We start from the raw sequence: 9638 nt of genomic DNA on the forward strand, positions 1-9638 counted from the left end.
ATGAAAAAACCCGTCAATTTACCAAATAAAAGAGATAAACCTATCAATCCTTTGAGATGCGTTATTTATCGGTGCATATATATATATATATATATATTATTGATATGTTTTAATATTTTGAAGCTTGGTTCAAACATCGGCACATGTAATATTTGTGTTAAGTATTTCAAAAGTAAATGCATTAGGAGGAATTCTAATGTTTAAATTAAGGTTATGTTTGTTTTGAAAGAAAAGTTACGAAAATAAATGATCAATGCATAGTTTTCCTTTAAAAGCACTGTTGGTCCCACCTTTGTCTGAAGCGTGCTCGCGAGGCAGCTCGGCTGCAATGATGCTTGATAGAAGTACCTATCGAAAGGAAACGTGGCACGTATCAAACTCGTGAAATAAACTTTACCGAGTCATTTGGTCAACAGATCCGACGGTAGGCAGCATTCCTTGCTAGAGACGCGTCTCCAAATTCTTTGCTTCCCAAGCCATGTGTCCTCAAATTCCACGTATCTGTATTCTGTAACCGCCATCAGCATCAGCAGATTTTACAGCACTCAAATTACAAACTGGTAATTTACCGTTGTAGGCATCATTAATTATTTACCGTTGGATTAATGATAGAAGAGTTCGTAAGTTCGTAAGTAGTATGATATCGTCACACGTTGGAAACACCTTAAAATTAAATTATCCTCGGCGAGACGCGAGAGGGAAAGGGAAGGAGAGGGTTTTGTCATGTCTGTTGTTGGTATAAAAGGACGGCACTCGTGTTCGTCACCTGCGTTATCTAGAGGTCCTGAAATCCTCTGAGAGACGGAAGAAACTCATCTACACTATCGCTCTGGAAACCCTAACTCCATATCCTACCTAGGCCTCCATTTTCTCTCGGAAAAAAACTCATCTACACTATCGCTCTTAGAGACGGCCTCTGAATCTCTAGCTTTCTTTACCGGCTTTGGTAGCTCCGGGGAGAACTCTAATTTTCTCTCGGTTTCTTTTGATTCATTTGTTTCGAAACCCTAATTTCTTCATCAGAACTCTGGTATTTTTTTCTTTTTTTTGGCGACACCGAGTGTGGTGAGGTTACAAGGTTACCGAGTCCTTCTTAGGTGTTTTTTGCCCCAGTTTGTTGAGCCCTATTTATTTTCTGTAGGAAAATCTAATTGGTTTAGACGTTTCTCTGTAACCCTAGTCTTGAATCCTTAATTTGCAAGGCTAGAGATTTGTTATCTTAGTTTTAATCTGGCAATTAGAACTGCTGCTTCTAGTCTTCGGAGGCCTTTGCTCCAATACACAATAACACAACTGTGGCTTGTTTGAGATCGGGCTAGAAATGGTTGGAGGTGGGAGCAGGATGGGCGATGGGCCCTTGGGGATAAGCAATGCGAACGTTTTCTCTGCTCTCGAAAGCCTTAGGAGAAAGAAGAAATCTGACAAGGAGCATGGGTCGTCGAAGAGCAAGGGATCTTCCAAAAATCAGGCCAAGGAACCTGAACCCCAGGTTTACTGGACGCCGGCGCCTCTGACGGTGAAATCTAGGGCCGATGTTGATGATGATGACGACGATTACTATGCAACAACAGCTCCGCCTAGTGCTTGGGGTTCGACACAACCGCAACAAAGGATAGTTCAGCTCCCGTTGAGGTGTGTAGTTCGATCAACTCTACCTTTCTGTTTCTTTCCAGAGATATGCTTTTTGGGCGATGTTTAATTCAGTATTACTGTTGTGATGGGGGTACATTATTGATTCATTTTCTGTTCAAACAGTCACTCTTTGATCTCAAAAGCCTTATGTCAAGATTTTTCTTCAGCCTTATCTCCAAATTCCTGTCTGTTTACAATATGCAATGCTAATATCTGATTTGGATATGTATGTTTTAATGCAAATAATTATCCCGTATCTATGTGGTGGTTTTTCATGCTGTTAACGGACGTTCATTTGTTTATTCTTATATAAATGTTGTTCCTAGAAATGATTTTGATATCCAATACTGATTTGAATTCAATATTGATATTTCTGATATGAATGGAAAAAATTGATGTCTGTGATCATTATATCTCTGAAGAAGGCTGTTTTCTTGTTTGCATACGTCAGTTGTAAGTGCTGGATGAACCCACTTCTAATGAATACATATCTTTAACGCATTTCACTATTTCCTACTCTGATCCGATATGCATAGTGTGATTTAAGTGTATCAAAATACTAAGACTCTAAACCACAAGAGACTGAATGTGTTTAGAGTCAGAATCCAACGCTTGTCCAAGAGTCTGGCTTGGCAAGATGAGAAAACATAGACTCACGAAAATAGTTCATATATGATATATCATCAAAGTAGTTCACTTCTTTACTAATCAAGCAGAAGAAAATAGTTTTTTTTTTTTTTTTTTTTTTTCTGAATTCTGACATTGTATGCCTGGAAATAATGTTGACTTTGTTACTAAGCAACATTTGTATAAAAAATTATAGTAATCTTGAACATTATCTGTTCATTTATGTCAAATAAAAATGGAATGTTACGTTGAAGCGTCATTGAGAAAGGATTATTGGACTCTGATGCATGTCTGTCATGGGTATGCCATCTATTTAGGAAAATCCATGCAACAATGGTGCAATCGTGCATATTTGTTTTTTCCTACATTTGTGGGATGATATTTGTGTTCCTGTGCTTATTTGGCATGTAATCCTAGCAAATGCAGTCTTGATGCAATGCATATACATAATAGTTGTTTTACTGTTCAATGAGGTTAATGAATCATAAATGAGGGGAACTTATTGATAAAAAATAAATGAGGGGAATTAATAAGTTTTGCAAGTTGTCTAATTTATTAAGGGTAAAGTCTGTAATTATACTTTGTTAATAATAAAAAGTACAGAATTATATTGAAAATATTCCCAACCGCAATGTAAAAGTTGCACAACCATAAGCTCACAAGTTGTCCACTGTTATGGAGTTCTACATGGAGATTAACCTCTTTTATTTGCATTACTAAATTCCTTGAAGGTAGATGACACAGACACTAGGGAGTACTAGTTTTTCTTACCACTTAACTAAGTAAAAAAAATGCTGTGTATCTTTATTTGGTGCCAAAACACTCTTAGACACCTATATAAGAAAATAAAATAGTGAATTATTTAACAGCTTTCTAAAATTGGTTAGCTCTCATAAAGGTGAGTGGTTTTTCACCCTTTTTAATGGATATCAATCCAAGCAGTCTATGATGTGCATTTCACTTTGATGACATTAGAGTAGTAAATTTTAGAAGCTGAATTCTCTTGCAAGTTGCAAGTTGCAAGTTGCAAGTATTTACTGTACTGAATAGCTTTTTATAACTAGAATTTTTACTAGTTAATTAAAAAATGTTAGTTTGATGACATTTTATTCTTCCAATGGATCATGATACATTGGGTGAATTTGTTTGGCCAAAATTTCAGAAACTCATCACAAATTTTTGGCATTTCACACAAAACTTAGTTTATCTGAATTTTCAGTTCTATAGGATCCATATGGAGTTGTGTTCTAAGAGATATTTATATTGTCTCTTATTTGGCTATGAATATCAGAGAGCCCTTGTGTGCCAGGCTCCTGATTACCATATACTTGTAGTCCTACATGGGTTGTTGTGAACCTTCCTACTGTTTGTGAGTGAAGTTGATCAATTACTCAATTTCAAATACGGAAAAATTCATAATTAGTTCATTGATAAATCATGTTGTCTTGTTATGTGCAAAGAAGTTACTTATAATGAGGGAAAGTAGAATAAGAAGGTTTGTTATGTGCAAAGAAGACCATCTACAAAATCAGTAATAAGTGGTTTGTTACAAGTTCTAGGGACTAGAAGAGCCAGGGATAAGGACTTGGGTTGAAGTATAGAGAAAACATTTAAGGGCATACAATGACAATTAATAATTGTCACTATACACAACTCATTCCGATATGACATCTCTAGGAGCACCAACACATGGACCAATGAAAAGTTTTCATCAGGTTTCAATATTAAACGGGCCATGGGTGTGATTTCTTCTAGAGGATAGTCTATAGGTTTCTAAGGCTGCTGCCCAACCTCAAACTAGGAGTTGAACAAGACAACAATTTTCTTATCCAAGGTTGAAGTTACAAAACTGGGAATTAAAGGAGATAGTAGCTTTCTCATCCAATCTCTAAGGCTGCTGCCCAATCTCGAGTGTGCTAAACAAAAGGACTTGAAAGTGGAAAGTCGATGTTTCTCCTCTCTGCTTTTTTAGAGAACAATCTTAAAAGAATGCATACAATTGAAACCAAAAGGAGTTACTTATAATGAGTACCGCTTGAACTCTCTCTCTCCAACACCATAAACACCAAAAATCTCTAACAACAAAGATCAAGAAAGTTGAGACAAACATATTTGATACTAGAAATTTTGTTGAATCCGAACAACAAATATCCAAAATTGACTTTATAAACTACTAGTTACAAAATTCTAATTTTTTAAGATATTCAACAACCTTTGCTTATTAGGACTTTGATAAACATGTCATTTTCATACTTCTCAATTAATGTGGAATACAATAATTAAAAGATTTTGTAATAGTTCTCTTAACAATTTAATATCAAGTTCAATGAACATAAAACAAACTTAAACGTTAATAAATCTCAATAAGAACATGTTAATTAACATGCAATAAATTTTTCGATTGGAGTAGTAACCCAACCTACATCAATACAACTTCAATACATATCAATAAGATCACAGCTAAAGCATTTTCAATATATTCAACGATTTAATATCAAAGCATTTAATAAACGTAATTATCAAATTGCAAATCTATTCGAGTTGTTCACTTGATTGACTGGTCAAAGTTAACCAATTTTCTATTATTAAAAATTGAAATCATAAAAGACTTATAGGTATGCGGTGCAATACTATAATGGCCCCATTAATTATAAATGAAATTTCATTGGAAGTCTCTAGTTTAAAGCAATATTTCATTTGTGAAAAGATTTTAGTGGGATGTGGGATGGGAAAGGGAAAATAGGTGGATTTTTTCATGTTCCATCTTTTTTTTTTGCAAATGGGAAAATAGTGGAAAAATCAACCTTAATAGCAATTTTAATTAATTTATTAGTATTATTTTTATTATTTTATAGTTTATTATTATTAATTATTAATTATTAATGCTTTAATGAAATAATTTTATTTATCTAATTAGTTACTCATTAAGAATTAATATTTAAAATTTATTTTATTAAGAATTAATAATTTAAAATTTATTTTATTAATATTTACTATGAATTAATTAATAATGTTATGTTTAGTATTAATTATATTTAATTATTTATTTTTTGGTATTTAATTTATTGAATGAATAATTAGGTTAATAATAAATCCTTATTTATTTATTCATTAACTTTTTTGTTAATTATTAACTTGTTCATATTAACATTTGTACTATTCTGTATTAAATTCTTAATTAGATATTAATTATTTAAAATCCATAATTAGTTAGTTTATTATTTTAGTTAAATAACGTTTTACATTTTTTTTGTTTTTAAGTTATTATTAATCTTATAATTTATAAATACCCATGACTTAATTAATAACTTGAATATTTGAATACTATTTATTCATAAATTATTAAATTAGTTTTCATTGATAAATTATTTAGTATAATATATTTTAATTAAATTATTAGTTATAAAATAATTATTTAATTATTATTTTTTATTGATTATTTTTCATTAATATTTTATTTTATGATACTCATTTTAATATGTTATTAAATAATTAATAAATTTATGGGTTATGAATCTAGTATTAATCAATTAATTATTTAATAATTTAGTATTAATTAATTATTAAACTAAGGTTGAATTTTCCGCTATTTTCCCATTTGCAACAAAAAATGGAACATGAAAAAATCCACCTATTTTCCCTTTCCCATCCCACGCCATTGTTTCCCATCCCACTAAAATCTTCCCACAAATGAAATGTTGCTTTAAACCAAAGAATTCCGATGAAATTTCATCTATAGTTAATGGGCTATTTGGGTATTGCACTACATACCTACAAGTCTTTTATGATTTCAAATTTTAATAATAGAAAAATGGTTAACCTTGAATAGTTAATCAAGTGAACAACTCGAATAGATTTGCAATTTGATAATTACGTTTATTCCACATTAATTGAGAAATATGAAAATGACATGCTCATCAAAGTCCTAATAAGCAAAGGTTGTTGAACATTTTAAAAAATTAGGATTTTGTAGCTAGTAGTTTATCAAGTAAATTTTGAATATTTGTTGTTTGGATTCAACAAAATTTCTAGTATCAAATATGTTTGGCTCAATTGCTTGATCTTTGGTGTTTATGGTGTCGGAGAGAGATAGAGTTCAAGCGGTGCTCATTATCAGTAACTCCTTTTGGTTTCAATTGTACGCATTCTTTTAAGACTGTTCTCTAAAAAAGCAGAGAGAAGAAACATCGATTTTTCACTTTCAAATCCTTTTGTTTAGCACACTCGAGGTTGGGCAGCAGCCTTGGAGATTGGATGAGAGAGTTATTATCTCCTTTAATTCCCAGTTTTGTAACTTAAACCTTGGATAAAGAGAATTGCTGTCTTGTTCAACTCCTAGTTTGAGGTTGGGCAGCAGCCTTAGAAACCTATAGACTATCCTCTAGAAGAAATCACACCCATGGCCTGTTTAATATGTTGAAACTTGACGAAAACTTTTCATTAGTCCAATTGTGTTGGTGCTTTTTAGATATGTCATATCGGACTGTGCTGTGTATGGAGACAATTGCTTATTGTCATTATATATATAGTGAGCATTAAAGGACCCCCTTGGACATGGTTGTAGAGGCTTAAGGGACCCCCTTGGACATGACCATGTGACTTATTTCCCTTTTTATATGTATTTGATGACAATGTAGGACATGTGTTTTAAGAGAGTTTTGTGGTTTATTCTGGTCCTGCGTGCTCTCTATTTGTCTCCTGATGTAATGACTGCAAGTTTTGCTCTCTGTTGTTTTAGTGTTTTAGTGCAAGTTATCATCATTTATGCACACCTTGTATTATTATTTAACCCTGGAAGCCGATATATATCTTACAATACAGTATGATACATATTTGATGCTTTCAACCTTGATTGGAGAGTTGACATTGGCAATGTTGGACATGTTTTTTCATGGGCGACACCTTATCTCTGGGGTGAAACTTGCTTACCAACATTTCTCTTACTATATCTTTTGGTGTTTTCATTCTATATTCACTTGCAGGTTTAATTTTTCCTATAATTTCTCCTACTATATCCATGAAGCCTAAACAAACAAAGGTTTAGTGTCCTTGAACGGATTCTAGAGGTTTTTACTTTTAGTCTTTCCTTCAAGCGTATGGTGGCGGGTGGCGGCTCTGATGAACAAATGACTAAAAGAAGGTGATGAACAATGTTTTTGCCATTTGTTGATATTATTTTTAAAAAAGTCAATCTATTTAATTTTTTTTTAAATATATTACTTTTGTTGATATTAAACCCCAAAAGTTGCCCTTATATGGTATTACCCCTAATATTATCTAACCTTGCTTCTGTTTTAACTCAACCTAACCGGATTGATGAGAACATGGATGACACACTAGCAAATGTGGAAAGGGCACAAGGAGCGTTGCTCAAGTAGCACAACAGTATCTAATCCAACCGGTGGCTGATGATTAAGATCATCTTTGTATTGATTGTTGTACATAATATCATTTATAGCCACTACACCGTCAAGTGATCAAGTCTCATCCAATATTTCAAAAATTATACATCATATACAATGAAGTCTATCATTGCATGGATATACAATAAAATCATTGAGTGGTCGTGTTTATTCTTAGTTGACGTTTGTGAATGAACAAAAGTACTAACTACTAACTATAAAGATTATGCATTTGGTTTGGCGAGTTTAAGTGGTATCAATTATCGATTTGAGTGTGAGATTGATGAACTCCATCAAATTGTCAAAATATTGGTGGATGCTGATATTGCATTTTCTTGACACCATTTGTTCTCATTGTAGTTTCATTTCAGTGCAATTTGGTCTACTTCTGTCTTAGTCTTTACTTTGTTTCATCTTTTATTACTTAATCCATACTGCAAACAATTGAACCTGTGCTGAAACTCAAGACTAAAATAAACCAGAATTTGCACTCAATAGTTAATTTGTTTACAAACATGGAAATGGGATCACACTGCAAACTAACAAGTAACAAGAAAGGACTGGGGAGGGTTCAACTTCCTTAATGTCTTAAGATTCCTCTTAAGAGGAGTGTTGAAACAAACAAGCCCACACATGAATATAATTCTCAAAAGATTTGGCACATGACCCAACATAGATTTTGGTTTTGTATCAGGTTCGAGTTTGAAAAAAACTAATCCGAACATTACCAACTAAGATTTTTACCACTATTAATTACTCAATTTTCATGTTAAAAGAATTGATATTTAGCCATCATTGTGATTGCACGTGATCTGCACATGACCTTATTGTGATCCGCACATGACCCGATTGTTGTAACTTTTTAAAACCCAATTTTCTCTTTAAAACCGTTCACATGTGATTGCACGTGACATTGATTAGGGTTTTCTTTTGGATTGATTCGATACCACATAAGTCATACTAAATCTTGAGCCAAATTCATGTATTGTTCTGTTGAGGCTCCACTATTTCTAATCTATATAACAAGAGGTAAACCGAGAGGTGAAGTTTGCATCACCCAGAAAGAAACAAATGGTCCATTTCATGCCACATAATCCCTTTATCATTAAAATCCCAAACATCTTCTTAACCTTTATCACCCCAATCCCCAGTTTTTAGTGTCTTTTAACACCCTTTGTTATACTAGGTTTTGCTTACTTTTTGCACAAGTCTAGCATTAAAAGGTTAGACATGAAGTTTACAAAGAATCAAAGCCAAAAGTTCGATCTGAAAGTGAATTGCAAATTTAGAGATTCATATTCAATCTTCTTACTGGACTAATCAAACTTTGCTATCGAGGTTTCAATACTTACAGGGATTAACCCATGCTCTAATCTTGGTGGTTTTTCCTAGGTACAACCAAGAGACAACATAGAAAACAATGTGCATTTTGGAAGGTTTATAAATTAGTCTAAGCCAACCTGAAAACAAATGTTAAAAGATAGCTAAAATTATCTCTAGAAAATTTAACAATTAAGGCATCCCATCTATATCTTTTCCAAGCTTCAACACTCCATGATCTAAGAATAAAAAACAACACTAAAAACCATTTTTTTTTACACAACCAAAGTCTTTCCTCACGCATCCATAGGAATTTGATAATCATCAAATATCTAGCAAGTTATTAATATAGTAGTTTTTTGTTCCTTAGCCATCTAACTTCACATGTCTATCTAGGTGATATATTTCTTTTCCAAGTTTAAAACTATTAAGAAATTTGGATCCATAAAGAATGAATGTGTATTTAGCTAAACTATTAGTACTGTGAGCATAACCATTAATCATAGATAATTTGCATTGCAATCATATTGTAATAACCTACACCCATGCTCTAGATATTATTTTAGCTATTTTTGCCAATTTTGAAGAACCTACACCCAGCTATTTGTTATAACTTCATATGGACCAAACTAGATTAGATTTTAGACATCTTTACTA

General features: G+C 32.6%; 1 long non-coding RNA gene across 1 annotated transcript; it reads left to right on the forward strand.

Annotated features, from left to right (window-relative positions):
* Positions 1-672: 672 nt before the first annotated feature.
* On the forward strand, positions 673-7838 carry LOC148854209 (uncharacterized). The gene is made up of 2 exons (XR_016113249.1): positions 673-1632; positions 7242-7838. It is a non-coding gene; the product is annotated as an uncharacterized LOC148854209 (long non-coding RNA).
* Positions 7839-9638: the final 1800 nt, after the last annotated feature.

Source organism: Nelumbo lutea, chromosome 4, assembly GCF_056320005.1.
Source record: "Nelumbo lutea isolate HS-2025 chromosome 4, American lotus-T2T, whole genome shotgun sequence".
Lineage (NCBI taxonomy): Eukaryota > Viridiplantae > Streptophyta > Magnoliopsida > Proteales > Nelumbonaceae > Nelumbo > Nelumbo lutea.